Here is a 24,577-nt window from a genome sequence, read left to right on the forward strand (position 1 = left end):
TTCTTTAATATTTGCTTCTTGTAAATAACTCTTTCTTAGAATAGGCAAGTCACTCAGTGTGGTAGTTAGGTTCACCTACCAACTTGGCCAGGTGAAGGTGCCTAGTTCTATTGCTGTGGACATGAGCCAATGGTACGTGAACGTCATCTGTCTCTGATTACATCTTCAGTCGGCTAAGAGGCGTGCCTGCTGCAATGAACAATGTTTGATTTAATTGGCTGGTGCTTAAATGAGGAGCTCAGTGTAGCACAGTCCAAGCAGGTCAGCATACCTCATCTCAGCACTCACAGCTCAGCCCAGGCCTTTGGAGATGCAGAAAGGAATCACCCCATGGAAAGTTGTTGGAACCCAGAGGCCTGGAGAGAAGGCCAGCAGAGACCACCCTGTGCCTTCCACGTAAGAAAGAACCTCAGATGAAAGTTAGCTGCCTTTCCTCTGAAGAACTAACAAAATAAATCCCCTTTTATTAAAAGCCAATCCGTCTCTGGTGTGGTACATTCTGGCAGTTATCAAACTAGAACACTCAGTATCTATATTTTACTTCAGGTTTTTATAGATTTCCTCAAACTATAATGAAACCAAATTATTGCTATTTATAACATGGCTGAATCAGACACATAATGTTGTGTGAGGGGGAAAAAAGATGTAAAAGAATACACACCATGTTCCATTTACACAAAGTTCAAAAATAGGTAAAATAAATCCATGGTGAAGGAGGCCCAGGGAGTCATTACTTTGGGAATCAACCTCCACTTGGGACATTCTTTTGCAGTAAAACCCTTTGGGTATTTGTGTTCAACCTTTACAATTTTTGTGACATCTGGGTACCACTTGCAGCACTTGTAAAGTTTTCTTTCAAATGATTTACCTTTTCTTTTTTTAATTTAAACACATTTATATATTTAATAAGGAAACTCTGAGTCATTACCTCAAAAGGAAAAATCAGTATCATTGCTATAAACAGAAGACAACTATAAACATATAGCTACGACATAAACAAGATTAAATTCTTCATAGAAACTGTGGCCTACATAAGCTGTAAACTCAAGGTTGACCTTTTCTGATCTCAGCTTAGAAAGGGGAGTTTAGCAAGCACTAGGGAGGAGTTAAAAACACTAATAGGGACTTCCAGTTTCCTCATGTGGAATAACAGGAACTGCTCTTATCGCACCACCCTGAACAACCAGACAGACTGTAGATAAGAAACAACTTTTTCATATATTGAATGACAAGGCAGGACTGTGACCCCTGAGGGAATGGAAACAAATGGAGTAAGTCCTATGATTTCCCAACCAGACTCTTTGGCAACCTCAGTCTTGTTGAGTTGAAGAGATAATAGAGATTGGAGTTCACAGAGATGGAGGGGTCTGGAAAACTGCAAGGCAGAGTTTAGGGAAGGACGGAGCTATGTAGCAGGAAAGCTCCAGAAATCTGCATAGGCGTACCCTTGAATCTGGTTGAATATTGAGAAGCACTGGTGGAGGGCAAAGCTCTGCAAGTCTGGGCAAAGAATGACCTGAGAGCTGGGAGCTGGAAAATTCCCAGAGCTCACTAGCTGTGAGGGAAGTTAGAGTTCTGACCATCCTGAGTAGGGAACCTTTATTGGTCCCTTGGGCAATCAGTAGTTCACACTTTAGTAATAGAGATAAATTATCCCTAGTGCAAAGGCTCCTCTAAGGAGGAGGCTTACAGATAAGCCTTGAAAGGATCAAACTGATCCACAAGTAACTTAAGGGACCATCAGAACAAAGTCCAGCATTCTTTAATGGAAGACAACAAAATCCACTCAACAAGACATTCACAGAATCGAGCATCTGATTCCTAGACATACCAAGAAGCAGAAAAATCTGACCCATTCCCATCCCAAGAGAGAGAGAGCCCAAAATCACAAATGCAATCAGCAAAATAAAGTGAACTGTGATGGTTAGGTTCTGATGTCAGCTTGGCCAAGTGATGATGCCCAGTTGTCTGGTCAGGCAAGCACTGGCTTGACTGTAGCTGCAAAGATATTTCATGGCTGGGTTGATAAACCAGGAAGGCTGCTGTATTAAATCTCATCTGCGACCAACTGAGGCCCCCCAACCCCATGAGATAACCCAACCAGTTGAAGTCTTTTAAGGAAGAAAAGAGACTCTTTCACTGCTTCTTCAGCCAGTGAGCCTCTCTTGTGGAATTCCTCCAGACCCTTCTCCCGAGCCTCCAGCATCACAGCCTGCCCTACAGATTTTGGATTTTTCCATTCCCACGGATGCATGAGACATCTTTATAAATCTCATATTTACAGATCTCTCCTGTTGGTTCTGTTTCTCTAGAGAACCCTAACACATGAAACAACAATTCAAAAAAAACAAAGAAAGAAAGAAGGTGAGAGTTTAAATTTAACAAAATATGTACATACAACACCTATAAATTGAAGACTTCAAAACTGCTCAGAAAAAAAATATGCCCAGAAACACTGAAGAAGACCTAAATAAATAGAAATGGATACCACATTCATAGATTGGAAGACTCAGTATTGTTCAAATGATAATTCTCCCCCAAATTGACCAAGAATCACGGTAATACTACTTGAAATTCTGGCAGACAGGTTTCTAAAATTTATATTGAAGTGCAAAGGATCAAGAGTAGTCAAAGCCATTTTGAAAAAGAACCATGTTGGAGGACTCATACTACCTGATTTCAAAACTCACTATAAAGTTATAGTTGTATTGTACTAGCATGAGTATGAACACAGCTACTGAAAAGCAGAGAGTCTAGAAATAGACCATACATAGATGTATGAACAATTGACTTTTGACAAAAAGTACCAAGTAATTCAACGGGAAAAAAGAGAGTCTTTTCAACCCATGGTATGGGAAAAAATGAATATCCTTATGGAAAGAACCCTCAAAACTTCTTGTCACAGAATACGCAAAAATTCACCTGACATGAATCACAGACCTGATAATTACAAGAGCTAAAATTGCAAGATTTTTAGAAGAAAACAAAGCAGAAACTCCTCGGAATTCTTAGCTAAGATACAAAAACATAAATTATATTAAAAGTAATTGATAAATGTTCTGAAAAATGATCATGGTGATAATATACTACTATGTGGTGATACTGTGAGCCACTGACTGTACACCATACACGGAATGTTTGTATGTTAAGAATGTTCATGTTTGTATGTTGTTTTGGTTTGATAATACAAAATAAATTAAATTTTAAAAATTTAATTACTTCATACTTCATCAAAATAAAAAACTTCTGCTCCTTAAAAAACACTATTAAGAAAATAAAAAGGCAAGCCACAGACTGGAAGAAAATATTTAAAAAACTGTTTTATTGTTCCTTATAAAGTTACTTACTCCAAAACCTAGCAATGCCATTTCTGGGAATTTACCCAAGAAAAATGAAAATATGTACAAAATATATATACCTGATAAAGGACATGTATCCATAATACATAAAAAAGTTTTACAATCAATAATAAGCAAACAGCCAATTAAAAATGGACAAACTACTTGAAAAAATCTTCAAAGGACATATATGAATGTCCAATAGGCCCATAAAAAATGTTCAACATCATTAGTCAAAGAGAAACACATATGAAGGCAACAGTGAGATATACTACAGACTCATTAGAATGGTTAAAATAAATAAAACTGGCAATATCTAGTGTTGACAAGAATATGGAATAACAGAAACTCTCAAATGCTGCTGGTGGGGACACAAAAGGGTACAGCCTCTTTAGAAAAAGAGTTTGCCCTACTCCTAGGTACTTATCCAAGTGAAATAAATACCTATATCCACACAAAAATCTGTACTTGAATGCTTGTAGTGGCTTTATTCACAATCTCCAAAATCAGGAAACAAGCCAAATATCCTTGAATTGAATGGATATACAATCTGCAGTGTATTCATACAATGGAATATGAATAAGGCAACAGAACTAATGACACATGCCACAGCATTGATAAATCTCAACTGGATTGTGCTAAGTGAAGGAAGACAGAATTAAAAGGCTACTTACTGTGCGATTCCATTTATGTAACAGTCTGGAAAAGGAAATACTATATATAGAAGTGACAGGGTAACAGATCAGTGGTTTCCAGGGGCTGGCGGGTGGGCGATACAAGTGACTAAGTGGAACCAGGGAATTTCTCGGAGTGATGGGACTATTCTAAATTTGTATTGCGGTGGTAGTTACACATGCCTGTACATGTTTGCCAAAACTCATAGAAATGTACACTAAAAAGAATGAATTTTACTGAATGTGAATTATACCTTAATAAACCTAACTAAAAAAACAAACATGCCTTAGGAGAATTTAAAGTGGTGCAATCATTTTAGAAAACAGTTTAATTGTTTCTTATAAAGCTACTTACCCTAAAACCTAGCAATGCCATTTCTGGGTATTTAAGAAAAATGAAAATATGTACAAAAATTTTCATAGCAGCTTTCTTTAAAAAACACCGGACAGGGCGGTGCGATGGTGGCTCAGTGGCAGAATTCTTGCCTCCCATGCCAGAGACCCAGGTTCGATTCCTGGTGCCTGCCCATGCCAAAAAACCAAACCAAACAAACACTGGACATTATTTCCATATGTCCACCACAGGTAAAGAGATAAACAAGGGGTGGTATAGCCATACAATAGAATACTCAGCAATAAAAATAAATCGCAATTATAGGCAAATGAATGAATCTGAAAAAGTGTGCTAAATGAAAGATACCAAAGACTACATATTATATGATTTCATTTATACGAAACTCTGGGTGAGACTATTTTAATCTACGGCTGCCTAGGGCTTGGAATAAATTGTGGGTTTTGACTGGGAAAGGGCAAGAGGCAGCTTTCTGGGGTGCTACAAATATTCTGTATTTTGCTATTGGTGGTGGTTACATATTTAACTCAATCACATATTGAGTTAATTCAAAACTCATAGAATTGTACACTTAAAATGGTACGGTGAAACTAAAAAAACAAAAAGCCATACCAAAGGAAGATCTCTTAGGCTAGTTAGAAATTAAAAGAGAAATCTTTTTTTCTTTTTTCTATTACCTTTTTTATTGGTACGAAATATATACTGTAAGATGTATAAATCTGAGAGCTTCCGGGCATAATCACATTTGCATCATTATGTTACATACATAATCACACCCAGATCTAGATATAGATCATTGCCATTATCCCAGAACATTCTCCCACGTTCCTTTCCAGTTACTACTATATAAAAAAAATAGTTGCCCAAGAGTGACAACTATTCTGACTTCTATCATCACTGATTAGTTTTGTTTGCTCTTGAACCTCATGAACCGGATTATGCATTATGGATACTCCGGTTTCTTTGAGACAGTCCTGCTTGTTAACGTCTTGCTTTTAAGCATTATCTATTCATTTTCCATTCTAGAATATAAGGATTTAGCTCTCTCGTTCTTAAAAAGAGAATCTTGAAGGGATGATGGGAGTTGGGCACTGAGACTTGCTGCCTGGCCTCAAGCTTCTCAGAGGGTCAGGATGAAGGGCAACTCGTGCTAACAGTGTTAGCTCCCCCACACTGAACCGAAAACCAGAATACCTGGGCACAGTTTACAGGGAGAAACAGAATTGTCGGATAGAGCAAACAGGCCGCCTGTTCTAAGCCGTTTAGGTTCTCTCTGTCCGCTGACTGTATGGTTTTCCTGCTGCTCTGCAGCTGCCAATGGGATTGCACGAGATGGGGGCCGTGCTGGGCCCTTTTCCTGCCCGCCTCGCCGGATCCCGACGCACCCTACAGAGCGCTCCCGCTCCCCAAGTGCTTCTGGGATTGGCAAGGGCCGCTCGGAAGCCGCGCGCCCGCGGCACCGCGGAGGCAGATGACTCGGCGATGGGCGCCTGCGGGGCAGACACGACCCGAGACACAGGACGGAGGAGGACTTCCGCCGCCCACTGGACACCGATGCCCGGGGCTGTAAGGGAAGTGACGAGCCTTAGGGGCGTTTGTGCGGCGCCCGGAGCGCCGACTCCAGCCCGGGCGGAGCAAGTCCCGCGCGGCGACCCGGCTCCGAGAAGGGCGGCGAGAAGCCTGCCCCGCCGCCGGGAGCGCGCGAGCGGGAGCGCGCAGGCGCCCCATGCGCGGGACCCAAGCCCACCTGGTGCACCTGGCCCACCTGGCCGGCCCGCGGGACCCGGCAGGGGGAGCTTTAAGTGTCCCGGCAAACGGAAGCCAGATCCGCCGTAAAGAAAAAGATCGATAAATTTGACTACGGAAAAATGAAACTGCTGAATAACAAGAAAAAAGATGCCAGATAAGGTGAAAAGACAAACCGGGGAAGTACTTGTACCACACAGAAGGTAAAGTTCATTTATAAAGTGCTCATCCAAGAGACTGAGGAAAAATAAAACAAAGGAATTAACTGTGAAAATGCAAAAGACATAAATATTGCTTGCAGAAACTGAAATGCAAATGGATAATAAAAATGTGAAAAGATACTTCACACAATGTGTACACTGGAACCTCGCTAAAAAGTTATTTTTTTCATCAGAAAAGGGCAGCTGTGGAGGAAATGGGCATTTCCAAACCTTGTTGATCCATATATTATGCAGCCTATCTAGAAGGCAAATTGGCTATGTGTGTTAAAATTTTAGGTGCACAGGTTCTTTGACATAATTTTGCTAAGAATTGTTTTAAAGAAACACTCACAAGAGCATTCCAAGCCACATAATGTAGCAAAAAACAGGAATCAACCTAAATGCCCATCATCAGGGGACTGTACGAATATGCATTAGTATGCATCATTTCAATGCATTTTAAAGGGGTTATAGGCATCAGTATATGTTTTTTACTCGGGTTAGGATAGTTTTGATGAAAGGGACTAGAAGGCTGAGTGAGAGACTTTCACTGAATCCCTGCTTTTTAGCATATTCATGCCATTTTCTTTTAAAATTTTCATCCATCCTTTTAATATTACAATACCTCCTCCATGCAAACTTTCACTTCATCTGCAACCTGTAACATCTTACGGCATTTGCATGAGTGTACTGTGTGATCATATGCATGCGTCCGGATGAGATGACTGTAGTTTCCAAATAGCTGCAGTTTAGAATTCAGATTTTGGAGACAGAAAGGTTTAGATAAGAATCTAGGTTTTGCAATCTGGGTATCCATGGCCAAGTAAGGTGACCTTTTCAAGCATTTTTTGAAAATGTAAAATAGGGAGGTGCTGAGCACCTACCACAGGGAATTGTTGTGGGCCTGCAATGAGACAATGCATTAAGTACTGAAAACAGCATGTGATCCAAAAGGAATGCTCAACAAATGTTAGCCATTACCCATTTCTGGAGGATAAAGATGGTCTTTTCAGGCTTCCTAAAATGTAGTTGGTACTCCGAGTCTTTGCTTTTGCTCACTGGGGCCTCCCCTCCCCATCCTTGTTTATTATAATAAATACAAAGTGTTGAAAGGATTTAAAAGGTTGCTATGAGTCACTAGAAGAAGAAGAAGAAAGGTTTGTACATGCAAAGATAATCAAGATACCTGACATTAAGTCAATACTGGAAACAAGAAGAAAAAGAAGGAATGTGGTATTTGTTTTCAGCATTAAGTTAGCTTTCCTTCACTTGAATTTATAAACAAAATAGGCAAGGCTATAAGTTTTGCATTTTATTTGGAAATATATCTTTCCTTGATTGAATTTTTCAAATCTAAGAACAGGGAAATTTCCATTCAAAGGCTTCTGAATACAATATTCTTGACATCGATATTTATCTTTTTTTTTTATTGTGGTAAAATATACATATATATGGCAGTGCGATGGTGGCTCAGTGGCAGAATTCCTCTTGCCATGCCAGAGACCTGGATTTGATTCCTCCTGGGCCTGCCCATGCAAAAAAAAAACAACATATATATATTGTTATATATATATATTGTATATATATAAATATATATATAATATATATTATATATATATTTGTTGTTTCATATGTATATAACAAAAAAGTGTACAATTTTATGGCATTTAATTGCATTCATAATGTTGTGCAACCATCATTATTATCTCTTTCCAAAACCCTTTCATCACTCCAAACAGAAACTCTGTACCAATTAGTATAACTCCTATTGTCTCTTTCTGTCAGCCCACCAAAACCTCTAATCTACTTTTGGGAATTTACCTATTCTGGATATTTCATTGGAATCATCCAATATTTGTCTACAAGCACCTGGCTTATTTCACTCAATGTGATGTCTTCAAGATTCATCCATGTTGCAGCATGTATCAGAACTTCATTCCTTTTTACTGTTGAATAACATTGCATTACACGGCCATTCCACAGTTTATTTATCCATTCATCACTTGATGGACACTTAGGTTGCTTCCATCTTTTGGTTATTGTGAGTAATGCTGCTATGAATATTGATGTACAAATATCTGCTCAAATCTCTGTTTTCAGTTCTTTTGGGAATATACTAGAAGTGAAATAGTCAGATCATATGATAATTCTATGTTTAACTTTCTGAGGAACCCCCATACTGTTTTCCACAGTGGCTGCACAATTTCATATTCCCACCAGCTATGTATGAGGATTCCAACTTCTCCATATCCTTGCCAAAGCTTATTTTGTTTCTTTTTAGATCATAGCCATCCCAGTGGGTGTGAGGTGGTGGTTTTGATTTGCATTTCCCTAAGGACTAATGATGCTGAGCATCTTTTCATTCATTTATTGGTCCGTTGTATAACTACAGAGATAAATACTGAGCAGCTGTGGAAAGTATATATATATCCTTAGGTGTGCTGCTTGTTACCATTGGTTGCATGTCCTGATCAGTTAGGTATGATAATAAGTCTACCTTTATCAATGATAACTGTTAGTCTCAGTAAATAATTTTCACAAATCTTACTATAAAAAGTATTTTAAAATTGGGCAATATATTTATTAAGTTAGGAAACAAACATGGACATTTTGTTTATAAATATTTTTAGATGTTATGAAAGTTAAATAATATCATGTAATATTTATATAACACTTAACAGTTTAGCTGCATAACACCTGATTCTCCCCAAAACCCTGAAGTAGGTAGAGAAAATACTATAAAGATTTCACTTTTGAAGGATTCTTAAAATCACATAAAAATTACAGCCATATTCATATAATATCAGATAGAACACATTCATCAAATCCTGTTAACCCAACAGATAAAACTGGTTAATCTAGTGTTACATAAATATAAGGTTTGCTGGATAGAGCAGATGCTTACACAAAGAGGCATAGCAAGAGCTGGAAGTTCTATTTAGATCATGTCTAAATTATTAATTATTATGAATAAATTATAGCTGGGATTTAGTTTTTTTTCTCCTCTTTGGAAGAGTTCTGAGGACTGTACATACACGTTTTCTATCTAAGGTACTACAAATTAAAAGTATCTGAACAAAAAAACTGTTCTAAAGAATAAAATTTTTTAAAAGTATTCTAGGGGTCCTTTATGGTGCGGTCACCTGTCTGTTGGCCTGTAACAGTGCTATCGTGGCCTGCCCAAGTAAGTGAGACTTGTTTGGGCAAATTCTCACAGAAGGGGCAATGGAATCATCTGGAACACAGCTCTAAAGGCTCAAACTGTTATCTTACAAAAGGCACATATTTTACGTCCCTTTCTCTAAATGTATACTGTGAAGAAAAACCAAAAAAAACATACCCAGATGGTATTGGGCTTGCATCCAGCAGAATTAAAGGGAAAAGACCTCTGTTTAGCATTCATCAAAAGACTGGATGTGTTGTAAAAAATAGATATGTCCAGAAAATCTAAATTTTTGCAAGAATTATTATGGTTTTGTGTTTCTAAATTAACAATCACAAAAAGATTATTCAGTTTAGATTCAAAAGTTCATCTTCAAAAGCGCCTCTTTAAAAGTGTCACTATACGACATTAATATGGTTCTAGACTTTGTGTAACTTACACAAAAGTGGTGTAAGTGGTGCCAGCAAGAGTGGGCAGGGATTCCTGTCCCTGAGTCCCATGATAATGGAGAAGGTAGATTCATGACAACAAGTATTAAAAACTCAAAGACAGGATGGGCCATGATGGTTCAGCAGGCAGAGTTCTTGCCTGCCATGCCGGAGACCCAGGTTCGATTCCCAGTGCCTGCCCTTGCAAAAACAAAAACAAAAACAAAACACTCATAGAGAATGGGATTATTTTCCAGGACAGGCAAAGATATTTAAACATTGCCATATCATTTGCTATTTCCAAGCTTTGTCTTTGTGAAGATGCAGTCTTTGTGAAGTTGGTGGAAGAACTCACACTTGGTCCAGATCCATCTCTAGCCTAGCCAAGGCTTGTTTGGCTTGGCTTTGTCTACCACTATATACAGTAAAATAGAGGAGCCACATCATATGGACACACCCACAGAACCACTACATTGAGAAAAACTGTGAGAAATAAAATAATATGGACGATTCTGCTACCCATTGCACTGGGTGAGCTTAAATCTTGAGTATGAGCCCAAGCTGTGAATCTCTTCTTAGGGTGGGATGGGTGTGTCTCTCTTGGGACACACGCAGCTTGATGTGTCAAGTGTGATTCCTGTGGTTTAAAGGTAGATATTTCCCATATTACACCATACATAAACTCTAATCAATGATTTCTCTTCCTCTTGCTTAACCCAAAAAACAGCAATTTGATCCACTGTTGGGGAAAAAAAAACCCAAAAAACAAAAACAAAGCCCGGTTGTGCAAACAGAAGGTATCTGAAGTGGTTTTAACTATGGTTACAATTAATGCAGTTTCTGTGCCACTGAGATGAGGGAGAGGTTGGCAAGAAAAAGCAACACGTATGTCAATAACTGTCCAGGTGGTGAGTCAGGACTTCAATGATCTCTATAACTGTAAGCCATGGATTTGTCGGTTACACCCATCATTGGCAGGTAACTAGAGAAAAGGTTTAGTTTCCATACACAGCTCAAACCACATAGGGTGCCACACTGTCTGAAAAGGGCAGCTTTCTTACTAGAGGCAATTCAAAGCCAGCTAATCTTGACTTCACAGTTTTAGGAATCACTTCAACCTCAAGCAAGGTGTTCCCGAAGAAGTAACAGAAGTCTACTCTGAACCATTCAACAAATTCACAGAAAAATGAAGGTATTGTCTCCCAAACAAGTTTTTCATGATGACAAGGATAATCTTGACTAAATAAACTTTTGCTCACTAACTCACTTTTTAACATCCTTCCAGATGTTCTTCATGACTTCACTATCCATACCTAGCGAATGCTCCCTTCACAGACCTCAACCTTATAGATTCCATGAAACTATTTCCTCCATTCCTTTACTAAAACATACTCACTGTTGCCCACAGCAAGCTGCATGTTTGCTGCTACTAGTCTTGATCTTATTAAGCTGAGTTTTAGGCTTCTTTCTCAAGAGTTGTTTGTTCCTAAATATATGTCAGTTCCAAGTACTATTGGGATTACGGGGATTTAATTAAATATTCTAAAATGCCAGTGAAATATGAGAGCAAAAAGAAAAGTTGTCTTTCTTATGAAAACTCAATTACCACTTTGGAGAGGCTGGGCAAAGGTGAGTCACAGTCCAATTAGGCCAGGACAAAACGACTGTAAAAGATTGTGGGGGGAATCGTAAAACTCTAGAAGGCTTCTGTAATCAGATTCTTCGCAGGGATCTTTAGATTCGCCATCTACTTTAAAGAAATCCAACATGGAAATTCTAGGTGCGTCTTCGTGGGCGCGGTCTCTGCAAGAAAGAAGTTGGGGAACTTCAGTCTCTGGACTCAAATTCAAAGGAAAGGCCTTGGACGTACATCAAAAGACTGGTGTTCGGAAAGTTTTCTCGCGGGCGACAAAGGCTGGGAGGCTGGAATAAACGTCGTGGTCGCCACCTACCGAGGGGGAGGGAAGGCGGACTTGGCGGGGACCGAATCACCGGCGGGTTTGGGTGATTGGTAGGATGATCACAAAATCACTTGGCTTGGGGGCTTTACATACACATCTAAAATCTCCGGACTCAGGATTTTTAGCGTTTGGGTTAACTTAGGTAAACAATAACGTCTCACCATTTCGAAATTCACAGGCCATGGAATCGAGAAGCAAAAAAGAATTGGGGGAAGGACTGTGAGTTAAATTGCTTGGCAATTGGCAGAACAAAACAGGGGCAGACAACAAAAAAGTCAGTTTTGTTGCTCCCACTCCATGACTTTCCCCCCATTTTTCTTCTAAACGTTGAGAAAGCGTGGGCAAAGCCTGGGGGGGAGGTGGTGGATAAAGACAGAAGATTCCCTCACCCCAACACCCCCTCGCCTGTCCCAAAATGGGGTAATAGTCTTTTTCGGTCGCTTTCTGCGCAAGCTTGGGAGACACTAACAAGAGTTCTTTGTGTCCCGGAGGGTGGTGCAGGGCGGAGGAAGTCCCTTTGCGGAGACCCGAGGGCGACAGGCTGGCCTCGCAATTGGTAGGGAGTATCGGGCTCAAGAGTAAGTCCAAGACGCGAACGATGGCTGAGGCCGGCTGGAGCGCGGCAGGGAGGGGGCCAGAGCCACCACCGGCTCAGATTTTCGCTCCTTCACCCCGACTCCCCTCCCCCACCCGGACGGCCGCGCAGGCCCCAGGTGCAGCCATGTTCTCGCTCCCACCACCCGCGCCTCCATTGACAGTCCTTGCCGGAGAGGGCCGGGCGCTGCGCTCGCCTCGTCCTTGGCTAGCGGCTCGCCCGCGCGCGGCTTTCTGGGAGTCGTAGTCCGCTGCCCTCGCCTTCACGTTGGTAGTGACGAGTCAGGAACTACAACTCCCGCTGGGCGGCGCTGCCGGCGCGCACGCGCAGCGCGCCGTCGATGAACAAAAAAAAAAAAATTAAAAAAAAAAGAGGAGGAGGAGGAGGAGGGTGAGAGAAGCTCGGAGAGCAGAGAAAAGGGGCCGCCGATCGCCCCCCCGCTTCCCCGCACGCGCTCTTTGGCCGTGGCCGCCCGCCTGCCGCGGTTACCCAGGCCTCTCCCTCCGTCTCCTGTGATCGGATCAAGGCGCGGTGAGAGGCCCTTGCCGGGGCGGCCATGCGGCGGTGACAGGAGCTCGGTCGAGACGCACGGGCCCCTCGCCCTCTCACCTCCTACCCGCTCCCCAGCTCGCCTCAGCCCGAGGTTGCTCCGCGGCGGCCGCAGTTGGCGTGCGGCCCACACTCGCTTCCCTTCGGCACCCCCAGCCCCGGCGCTGCCAGGAGGCGGCTGCTCTCGGGTGAGTCCATCTCGTCAGATCCCCCCCTTTCCCGCCCCTGTCCTCGGTCGCCATTGCAAGCGGGTCCTTTTATTTGAGACTTTTCCGCGCCGGGGCCTGCACAGAGAAAAGGTCTGGGAACAGTAGCCGGGTGTGTGCGGCAGAGAGCCTTTGGGCACTTCAGGCCTCCCCCCACGCCCCCGCGGAGTTGGCAGCTGGCGAGACGAGGGCGTTGGGGGTGGGGCAGGGGGAGTCGGCAGGACGACAGTTGCACGCGCGCGCCTCGGTGCGCATGGGGGAGGGGTGCGCGCGCCGGGTGGCGCGGTGGATGGGGGGCGCCCCTCACGCGTGAGGTCCGCGCGCGAGCGAGCCTGCGGGCTGCGCATGCCCCACAGCCCTGATTGGCCGGCTCGGGCGGAGGGGGCGCGCGCTCGGTGCCAGGCCCGAGCCGGTGGGGTCGCGCTTAGCCTGGTGTATCTGGGGCTTCTGCGCCGGGGCAGCAGATGCGCCCGATTGGCCAGGCGGCCGGCGGGGGCGGCGCTGTGCGCTGCCTGGTAACTGCGGCCCGCGGGCGGTGCTTCCTCTGGCCCCCTCCCGGCTCCTGGGAGCCGGGAGTGGGCTTTGTCCGGGGCCGGACGAGCGCCCCTGCCCCACGGGTCCTTGTCGTTGGGGGAAATAAACACAATGACCGGAAGGAAAACCTCAGCCTTCAGGCCAGGGAAATCATCTGGGTTCCTCCAGCGCCCAGAAGGGGTTAGAGAGGAGGAAGAAAATAAAGAGCGCTATACTCTTCCCTCCCCCTTCCTCCTCCACCTTTCCTTATTCAAGTTTGGCCTTCGGCTGCAGCGGCTTTTTTATGTTATAGTTTTGCGCTCTTCGTTTGCGGCGGAGGATGTGCAGATGTCGGGTTAGCAGTCGAGCTCGTGTGCTGTTCACTCTGGGGAATGCCCGCTCTGCTCAGACTTCTCACTTCTTTTATTCAACTTTGCTGCGGACAGTGGCTTGATTGGCGTCAGGTTCGACCCGACATAAAAGTAGCCTTGGGGTGTTCGGAAAACAAAAGGGAAGTTAGTTTGCAGATGAGAATGTGCATTAGAATGCCTTGAGGCCGAAGCTTTTTCTGAGGCCTGTCATTTAAAATGACTTAAGTTTCCTACTGTAATTTGGTCTTTGTCCGCTGTTCAGCCACTAGGGTTTAAAAAAGCCTTGCGCTTTCGTTTAGTCTGCTTCCTGGAATCTTGGTTTATGCCCTCAGGCTGGAATGACTTTAAGGTTGTGGATATCTTTCTTGTCCATATGCAATCGTTTCCTTAAAACATGTTCTTATCTTGTCACAATTTGTTTCTTTTTACTCTTCAGAGGAACTTGGTTGTACCTCCTCGGAGGGTGTCTTTATTTGTTCTAGGAGTGCGTTTGATTGTGTCTTCTGTTCCGTGCCTAGCCTAGATCCTAGCTGTTAAACTCTTTGAGGGGCTGGAATTAGGCATTTTGCACCTTTGTCTTCCCCCTCCAGTCTGCAGCCTTTAAAGTGCCTTGCCTATAATAGCAATAATTGCTGACATATGAGTGGTTCTTACGAGCCAGACATTGATTGAGCTTAAGTATTTTGTGTATATCTTATTTCATCTTAATAACTAACCTGTAATTCCCATTTTATAGATGAGGAGCAAGTCTAGAGTAGTTAGGTAATTTATCCTTAGCTTACCCAGCAGGTAAACCTTGGTTATCGAGATTTGAACCTAGACCGTAGGATTCTTTTTTTTTTTTTTTCCACCCCCGCTTGGGCAGGCACCGGGAAGCGAACCTAGGTCTCAGGCATGGCAGGCAAGAACTCTGCCTGCTGAGCCACTGAGGCCTGCCCGCTAATTGATTTTTAAGCCTAGTGGTTCTCCAACTCCAGGGTGCTTCAGTATCCCCAGAGGGGTATTTAAACACAGAATGCTGGGCCCCACCCTAGAAAGTGTGATTCTGTAGTTGTGGGGTGGGGCCACAAATTTGCACTTCCAAGTTACAGATAGTGCTGCTGCTGCTGCTTCAGGGAGTATACTTTTTTCACGAAGGTGAAAAAGGAAAATTTGTTTTGGATGCTAGGTTTTCTTGACTTTTTCACCCGGGAAACGAACTCGGGTCTCTGCGGCATGGCAGGCGAGAATTCTGCCCCGGAGCCACCATCACACCGCCCGACTTTAACTAAAGATTTTAAAGAACTAGAAAGGTAATTAGGACTGCCTATTGTAGATTGCTTGAGAAACTAAGAGTTAAGATTTTCTTTTTTTGTTTGGTTGGGATTACAAAATTAAAAGTTTACTAAATCTTCAGTTTAAAAAGAGATGGTATATTTAAGTGCAGAATAAAATAGGAACTATGTCATCTTGGCTTACTTTAAGAATACAAAAACTTTGTAATAAAATGTAGGCTTTTGGTGCTTTTTCCTTGGGGAACAAGTATTTTTGAGAAAAGATTTTTAGTTTTTCCTACACTTAAAATATTTATATTTAAATTAAGAAAATTTATAATGTATTTCTGGAGAAAGTAATTAGGTTAGGTAGGAGGAATATTAGCTTAAAATTATGTTCAAAGAGTTTTTTCTTTTGCACAGAATTCAACGAGGTTTATTGGTTAGATTTTTAAAAATTTGGTGAGAAGATTTGTCATTTTAACCATTTTTTAATGTACAATTCAGTGACATTAGTTACTTGTACAGGTGTGCTACCGTCGTCACCTTCCATTACTAAAAGTTTATCACCTGAAATAGACTCTCTTTACCTATTAGGCAGTTATTCCCCATAACTTGGGTAACCTTTAATCTATTTTCTGTCTATAATGCTCTATAATTTTTTTTGATCGGTAAATGGATGGTGTGTTGGAAAACAAGAAAGGTAAGGTCCCTATTCCAGGTTGTTCTTATCTAAAGAATTTGTAAATAAAAGTTTGGAAAATTATTAGTGGTGATTAGCATTGCGTTCTAACTCATTTATACCAACTGTTTCCTTCTTTTTGAAAATAGGGTGTGTTTGTGTGTATGTGTGTGTTTTAACATCACAGTTCTCTTCCTAACTGCTGGGTGCCCTACCACTGTCATAAACCCATGGCAAGTAATTTTTGTGTATGTTTAAGGGAAAGCTTTTTCTTTTCTTTCTTTTTTTTTCTTTTGAAGAGTTGTTTGAGAAATAATACTCTGAGAATGATGTTTCACTTTTTTGGAAATGTTTGAGACCTTTTACCTAAAGGTAATTGTCGAAATTTTATCAATAGCAATTTACTTAAAGATCATTGGTCACATTTTTCTTCAGGTATTTATTTGAGTTTAGTTTACTTATTTGCTTTCCATGTGACTTTTTTAGAAAAAGTATCTGTTACGTGCAATCCATAACCGTGAATGTCTTAATGTTGTGCTTAAAAGTGTGACACTTGGCTATGTTTCTCTTATTATTTTTTAATGTGATAACATTCAGAACAGAAAATTTCCTATTTTAACCACTTTCAAGTATACAGTTTAGTGTTACAGTCACCATGTTGTCTGACCATCAGCAAAGCTTATTCGTTGTTACTAACCAGAAGAAAGTAGGAAATACAGTTGCTTATTATAATTGTAGTTCTGTTATCAGTATGCTTAAAATGACAATATAGCAATATAAAGAATAATACACGTTTTACCAGTGTGTAGCTGAGATTTCCTTACTAGGGGAGTAAAATGAAAAATTAATATTTTAGAGGATGTGTGTCTACTATGAAAATGATGTGGCTAAATCATTGGAGTTGCTGGAGGTATTAACTTGGTTTTCTTAATTCCTGGTTCTTTCCTCTTTTGTCCTTCTTGCTTTTCCTCCCCAAAGCCCTTTTCTTGTTTGTTTGTTTTTCTTTTTGTTTCTACAATCCTTGTCTTGGTATCTCATGTTTGTTTCTTGTTGATTTTCTGGTACTACTCATTTGTTTTTACCAACTTTTGACCTAGTGAGAAAGTAGGGTTAGTTATGGCCTGACCAAGAGTATCAGCAGAATTGTTGTAGGATTGGTTCAAGTTAAGAAATACAAGATTTTAAGGATTATTTTATTTAAAAAGTGTAATTTGAGAGGTAATTTGAGAGGTAAAATGAATTTGATAAGAGGAAGCCTAGCCTGGTGGTTATAGCCAAAAGTTCTAAAATCAACCTGTGTGGAGTGGATTTAAATCCTTGTTCTCACCGCATCCTGGCTGTGTGCTCTTGGGCTTCACATCTTTGTGACTCAGTTTCCCTATTTTAAAAAAAAAGGCTAATCATAGAACCTGTTTCTCTCTTACAGTTGTTATGAAGATTATATGAGTTTAAGTGCTTGGAATGGTCTAGCATTTCAATATGTATTAGCCATAAAATGCTATTGTGATAAATCATTTTGAGAAATTAAATTTTCTCAGTAAAATTTTTACTGATAATACTGAGACAGTGTTACTCTCCTGCAGTCCCCTGACTGTTGCATCGCATTTGTGGAATACCTGAATTTGTATAATTAATGAAAGGTGATCATGTTCACCTCTCAAACAGTGAATTTATAGTTGAAAACTAACTTTCTAGAATTGATTGTCCAGCACATAATTTCACCTTACCGTGAACCATAAATTTTTGAGGCAGTAGATACTTTTCTTGGTTGATATATTTGAGATAAAAACTAGTAAAGGAGTTGAAAGGGCAATTGCAATTTCTTTGCCTTTATAAGGCAGTTAAAAGAGGTGAGAAAAAATTAGCTATCTTATTTGTGGCCAGCCCACCTCATGTAAATGTTTTTATTAGAAATTGACAGTTTGATGAAATCTGAGAGAACATTGCTTATATATTGTTCATTGTAAAGAATTTGTCATATCAAGATATAGCTCTTACTGTTTAATAGAATTTTGTCTAGATTGGGTTATTTAAAAAATTTTTTTATTAATAAAACTAATCAACATACAACACGAACATTCTTAATGTATGAACATTCCATACTTTGTGTGCAAACAGTGTCTCACAGTATCATCACAATGATCATTTCTCAGAACATTTACATCACTCCAGAAAAAGAAATAAAAAGAAAAAACTCATACATACCATACCACTTACCCCTCCCTTTCATTGACCACTAGTATTTCCCTCTAGCTAATTTAACATTTGTTCCCCCTATTATTTATTTATTTTTAATCTATATTTTTTACTCATCTGTCCATATCATAGATAAAAGGAGCAACTCGATTGGGTTTGCAGACCACAGTTGGTTTCAAGAAAATAAGCGAGGTATTGGAACTGAACTAAAAGTAATAACTGGCCTTAGCCTCAAACTTTAAAACACTTCAGTTACATTATCTCATTCGTGAAATGATGATTTCACTGAGGAGGATGACAGCGTGTATTATACCTACATTATATATGAGGAAATGGCAGAAAAATTGACCCTAGTACTGGAATTACTTTGATAATTGGCTGAAGAATTACAAGGAGATCTATTAGCTTCACTTCTTGTTCCTGTATTTTCAGTGCCTTCTTTGGCATTGAAGAATTTGGATGGATTTGAACAAATTTCGCACTGGCATAGAAAAACCATATAAAATGAGTTTGCTCCCTCTATGAAGAATACATTTGTATCTTCTGTTGTTTCTACCCTGAACTCCTTTCTTCCAAGTGGTTCCTTAAGATTTTTGAAGTTTTTGTTCTTATAGTATGACAAATGAAATAGTGTGTGGGTTTTTTTTTTTTAGTAATGTATATGATTATATCATGGGATGTTATAGTTAGAGAAGGAGTGGAGAATAGAGAATAGTTGGTCTTATTTTTGGTGTCCAGTTAGTGAGCCCTGGTTGGATAAATCCTATGAAATTTTCTGTCTGCATATGTCCGAAACTTTTAAGAGCCATTAAGGCTTGCTCTGTGTGTGTGTTTTTTTTTTCACATGGGCAGGTACCAGAAAGTGAACCTGGGTCTCCAGCCTGGCAGGTGAGAACCCTACCTGCTGAGCCGCCATGGCCCGACCTCTCTGTGTGTGTTTATCCCATTTGCACAGTCCTTACAGAGCATACTATTTTTTAACACCAAGTTAAAAATTTTTTCCTATAGATTTATATCATCACATAGTTGTGCACTCAATACCATTATCATTTTTATAGCATTTGTATCACTCCAGGAAAAGAAATAAAAGGGAAAAACTCATATATCCTCTTTCAGTTGACCACTGTTATTTCAATCTACCCAATTTTTTTTTTTATCCATATTTCCCCCTGTTGTTTATTTTTTGTCCTTATCTTTGTACTCATCTGTCAATACCTTGGATAAAGTAGAGCATCAGCCACAAGGTTTTCGCAATCACACAGGCACATTGTAAAAGCTGTATAGTTATATAGTTGTCTTCAAGAATCAAGGCTTCTGGAATACAGTTCAACAGTTTCAGGTACTTACCTCTAGCCACTCCAATACACCACAAATTAAAAAGGGATAGCTATATAATACATAAGGATAATTTCCAGGATAACCTCTCATCTGAAATCTCTCAGCTACTGACACTTTATTTTGTCTCATTTCTCTCTTCACCCTTTTGGTTAAGGAGGCTCTCTCAATCCCATGATGCTGGGTCTCTCTTGGCTCATCCCGTGGGAGTCCTGTCCCACGTTGCCAGGGAGAGTTAGACCCCAGGGAGTCAGGTCCCTCCTAGGAGGAGGGCAGTGAGTTCACCTGGAAAGTTGGCTTAGAGAGGCCACATCTGAATGACAAGAGAGGTTCTCTGGGGGTAACTCTTAGGCATAATTATAAGCAGGCCTTAGCTTCTCCTTTGCAGAAATAAGTTTCATAGGGGTGAACCCCAAGATTGAGAGCTTAGCCTATTGAATGGTATGCTGGTTTGAAAGGATGTAAGTCCCCTAGAAAAGCCATGTTTTAATCTAAATCCCATTGCATAAAGGCAGAATAATACCTATTCAATAGTGTATATTTGAAACTGTAATCAGATCATCTCCTTGGAGATGTGATTTAATCAAGAGTGGTTGTTAAGCTGGATTAGGTGACAGCATGTCTCCACCCATTTGGGTGAGTCTTAATAAGTTTCTGGAGTCCTATAAAAGAGGAAACATTTTGGAGAATGAAGAAGATTCAGAAGAGAGTAGGGCAGAATGACGCAGTCATGAGAAGCAGAGTCCACCAGCCAGCAACCTTTGGAGATGAAGAAGGAAAATGCCTCCTGGAGAGCTTCATGTAACAGGAAGCCAGGAGAAGAATCTAGCAGATGATGCCATGTTTGCTGTGTGCCCTTCCAGCTGAGAGAGAAGCCCTGACTGTGTTCACCATATGCCTTCTCACTTGAGAGAGAAACCCTGAACTTTATCAGTCTTCTTGAACCAAGGTATCTTTCCCTGGATGGATGCCTTTGATTGGACATTTCTATAAACTTGTTTTAATTGGGACATTTTCTTGGTCTTAGAACTGTAAACTAGCAATTCATTAAATTCCCCTTTTTCAGAAGCCATTCCATTTCTGGTATATTGTATTCTGGCAGCTAGCAAACTAGAACAAATGGGTTGTTCCCAGTGCTTGTGAGAATTATCAGGAATTCCCCAGATGGGGAAGTTTAACATTTCCTTCTTTCTCCCCAGGGCCCCAAGGGGACTTTTGTTCTCTGCCCAGATCACTGTGGGATGCATCACACTAACCTGTACAAACCAATAAGATCTCACTTCCTGTTGAAGATTCCATGTAATTATGGTGTTCAAATTAAAAATACAAGTTAAATTAGATAAGTACTCCCCAAAATACGAATTTTGCACCAAGTAAACAACTCTTCCTTTGGTCTCACATTCAAGTTGAAGTTTTAAAATATTTGGACCATATTATCCTTTACCCTGTATTCTGATTTACCTTAGACCTTTCCAGATCAGCTTTATCCATATCTCTAGTCGAAGTCTTACCACTTTTTCAACTTTTTGAACAGTTGCTGTATGGGATAGTGCTGACTTTCATGGCTTCATAGCTCTCACTCTGAGTCTCAGGTGTCACATAAATACCCAAAGTTTCAGGAAACGACCAGGTTGTATTCAAATAGCTCAGCATCTCAGAATTTATAAATGAGTTACAACTCTAGAATAGATATGACTGCTGTTCAGAGCTTACAATTTAGAACCCTTTACAATAGATTCCAGCCTGATAACCTGTGTTCTCGACTTCAATTCTCTGAGTGCTTATATTATAGTTAGTCCGTATGAGTGAGGCATGACAATATTTGTCTTTTTGTTTCTGACGTTTCTTTCAACATACTGTCCTCAAGTTTCGTTCACCTAGCTACATGCCTCACAATAGATATGCCCTTTGAATGTACTTATTTTCATAATTTTTGTTTAGCTGCAGTCTCACCTGTAGGAAGTTTTCTGTAAATTTAGTGCTTGAACTTATTCACTGTTGACCTTATGTATTTAATGTATTTTAAGCTTTGAAAAAACAAGAACCTTTATTATATTTGCAACAGTACTCGATTATTCCCCAGCACATTGAGGGTCTTCTGGGCAGGGTCTTAAGCATTGTGTACTGTCCCTGGGACACAAACAAAGATTTATTTAACTGCTGTTGTTTACTTGGAAAATAGTGGAATGGGCAAATTATATTACTTATGGAGAGTTTCAGGGTGAGAAATCTTTAACTCAATTTGTCCAGTTTCCTTTTTTAGGTTATTTAGAATAAGGTGACTTTTGGAATTTATTAAAAAAATTTTTTAAAATTCTTTTGGCAAAAATACATGTAACACAAATTCCCATCTTATAAGTGAGATAGTATATTTATCCTTTTGTGTCTGGCTTTTTTCACTCAATACAGTTTCTTCAGGGGTTAGCCATGTTGTAGTTTGTATCAGAACTTCATTCCTTTTTATGGCTGAATAGTAAATAGTCCATTGTATGTATAATACCACATTTTGCTTATCCATTCAGATGAACATTTGGGTCACTTTCATCACATCTGCCCCCCTCCCTGCATGGGAAGGCTCTGGGAAGGAAACCCAGGTCTCTGGCATAACGGATGAGAATTTTGCCTCTGAGCCACTGTTGGACCACTCACTTTCATCTTTTGACTGTTATGGATAATGCTTTTGTGAGCATTAGTGTAGAAATATCTGTTCGAGTCCCTGCTTTCAGTTGTTTTGGGTATGTCTCTAGAAGTGGGATTGCCAGATCATAAGATAAATGTGTATAACTTTTTAAAGAACTCTCAAGCTGTTTTCCATAGCATCTGCACCATTTTACATTTGTACCAGTAATGTACAGGGTTTCTGTTTCTTCTCCTTTTCCAACCCTTTTTTACTTTTTTTTAAGAATAGCTATCTGAATGGGTGTGAAGTAAATATACTCTGATTGATGCAATCAGATATCGATACTTGTACAATTAAGAGTGGAATTTTAGGCTTTAAAAGATGCATTTACTTTATTTCAAAGCAGTGATTTATTTATTTTGTGACTATTTTCTCTATAATTTCAACTTTTTATTATTTGAAGATGGAAATACTATTAAGCTAAGCCTACAGTTTGCTAGCCCTCTTATTTTCTTATGTTTTAAAAAAATGTTTTATTATAACAACAAATATACAACTCAAAATTGCCCATTTTAACCATTTTCAAACGTACAACTCAGTAGTAGTAATTACAATCACGATACTGTTCCACTCATATCGTTATCTATTACCCTTACTTTTCATAACCTTAAATAGAAACTCTACCCCCACTAACCTACTACTCATTCTTTCTTTTCCCCTCCCCCCAGCCACTGGTAACTTTTTTGAATTTTTTTTGTTGCTGTATATTATATATTCACATACCGTGTGTGCTGGTTTGAAATGATGTATGTACCCTAGAGAAGTCATATTTTAATCCTAATTGCATTTTGTAAAGGCAGATTAGATTTCTAATCCCTATTCAATGCTGTATGTTTGAGACTGTAGATCATCTCCCTGGAGATATGATTTAATCAAGAGTCGTTGTTAAGCTAGATTAGGTGATGACATGTCTCCACCCATTCGAGTGGGTCTTGATTAGTTTCTGAAGTCCTGTAAAAGAGGAAACATTTTGGAGAATGAAGGAGATTCAGAGAGAGCAAAACAGAACGATGTAGCCGCGAGAAGCAGAGTCCACCAGCCAGCAACCTTTGGAGATGAAGAAGGAAAATGCCTCCTGGGGAGCTTCATGAAACCGAGAGCCAGGAGAGAAGAAGCTAGCAGATGATGCCGTGTTAGCCTTGTATCCTTCCAGATGAGAGAGGAACCCTGACCGTGTTCACCATGGGCCTTTCCAAATGAGAGAGAAACTCTGACTGTCCTCTCCATGTGCCCTCCCACTTGAGAGAGAAACCCTGAACTTCAATGGCCTTCTTGAACCAAGCAGCTAGCAAACTAGAACACTGTGTAATCATCTAAAATGTATAATCAGTGGTTCATGATATTATATAGCTGTGCATTTATCATCACAGTTGACTTTTTTCTTTTTTGTGAAAAATAACATATATACAACAAGCAATAAATTTCAAAGCACAGCACAACAATTAGTTGTAGAACAGATTTCAGTTTGATATGGGTTACAGTTCTGCAATTTTAGGTTTTTATTTACTTCCAGCTGCTCTAAGATAGTGGAGACTAAAAGAAGCTATCGATTTAATGGTTCAACAGTCATATTTCTTTTGTTAAACCCTACCTTCTCTATGGAGCTCCATCAACACGTTTGATCTTTCCATCCCACTCTTCAGGGTTATTTGGGCTACGGCCATTCTAACTTTTTCACGTTGGAAGGGGCTATCAATAATATGGGGTTAGGGAGATGGAACTAGCTGATGTTCTAAAGTGGCTGGGCTGGGTTTCAGGATTTACCTGGTCCGGGGACCGATTTGGAGGTTGTAGGTTTCAGGAAAGTTACCCTAGTGCATGGAACCTTTGTAGAATCCTTTATTTTGCCATAAGTATTCTTAGGATTGGCTGGAATAGTTTTGGTTGGGGTTGGCAAGTTATGATAGGTAGCAATGTCTAACTAAAGCTTATGTAAGAGTGACCTCCAAAGTAGCCTCTTTATTTTTATTTATTTATTTATTTTTTGTGCATGGTCTGGAAATCGGAACCCTGGGAAGGCAGGCATTCTAACTACTGAACTACTCATGTACCCCAGAGTAGCCTCTTGACTTTATTTGAACTCTCCCTGCCACTGGTAAAAAAGCGTATTAGCTACGCTTTTTTCCCCCTTTTGATCAGGATGGAATTGTTGATCCCATGGTGCCAGGGCCAGACTCATCCCTGGAAGTCATCTCCCAGGCTGTCAGGGAGACATTCACCCCTGGATTATACAAACGTTTTATTGACTATAACCCAATTGCAAATAAAATCTTATCTCTTCAAATTTATCCCTTCTGGAAGGACCTTGATATAAAATTGCCAGCTCTCTCTTCCT

At 40.4% G+C, this 24,577-nt stretch overlaps 1 protein-coding gene across 1 annotated transcript in view; it reads left to right on the forward strand.

The window, feature by feature from the left end:
• Nucleotides 1-12,811: 12,811 nt before the first annotated feature.
• GTF2I (general transcription factor IIi) overlaps nt 12,812-24,577 on the forward strand; it is a 126,130-nt gene continuing 114,364 nt past the window's right edge. Inside the window, exon 1 of the mRNA XM_077140987.1 lies at nt 12,812-13,194. The gene's annotated coding sequence lies outside the window, so the exon portion shown is untranslated. The remainder of the gene's footprint in view (nt 13,195-24,577) is intronic.

Source organism: Tamandua tetradactyla, chromosome 23 (genome assembly GCF_023851605.1).
Source record: "Tamandua tetradactyla isolate mTamTet1 chromosome 23, mTamTet1.pri, whole genome shotgun sequence".
Lineage (NCBI taxonomy): Eukaryota > Metazoa > Chordata > Mammalia > Pilosa > Myrmecophagidae > Tamandua > Tamandua tetradactyla.